Source organism: Brassica napus, chromosome C8 (genome assembly GCF_020379485.1).
Source record: "Brassica napus cultivar Da-Ae chromosome C8, Da-Ae, whole genome shotgun sequence".
NCBI classification, from domain to species: domain Eukaryota; kingdom Viridiplantae; phylum Streptophyta; class Magnoliopsida; order Brassicales; family Brassicaceae; genus Brassica; species Brassica napus.
Window position 1 is genome coordinate 30389359 of NC_063451.1, and position 359 is coordinate 30389717.

Below are 359 nucleotides of genomic sequence, written 5' to 3' on the forward strand. Positions count from 1 at the left end.
TTGCGTTGAGAAACGTTCTTGTTGACTACGGATGTTCGCAGCCCAAAATTGTTGTTCCTTTGGATGCTAATAATTTGATTTGCGATCGAGAGAGGAATTAGGACTGAGGTGTCGCGTAAATTTTTTCATGGGAAGAAGCGTTTTCCTTCATAGTGCTTTGTGAAGTGTTGGCTTTCGAGATCTATTTCGTGCATTTTTTTTTTAGGATGTTTCGTATAGCTCTAGAAGCTTTGTTACGGATTTTTCCTTACATGCCGCGTATTATGGGTAAAACGTTGCAGGCTTAAAGTGAATTGTGGAGCGTATTGAACTCGGTCAATTTTCGAAAAGTTTAAATCCTCCTTTAACCATTTGGTTGT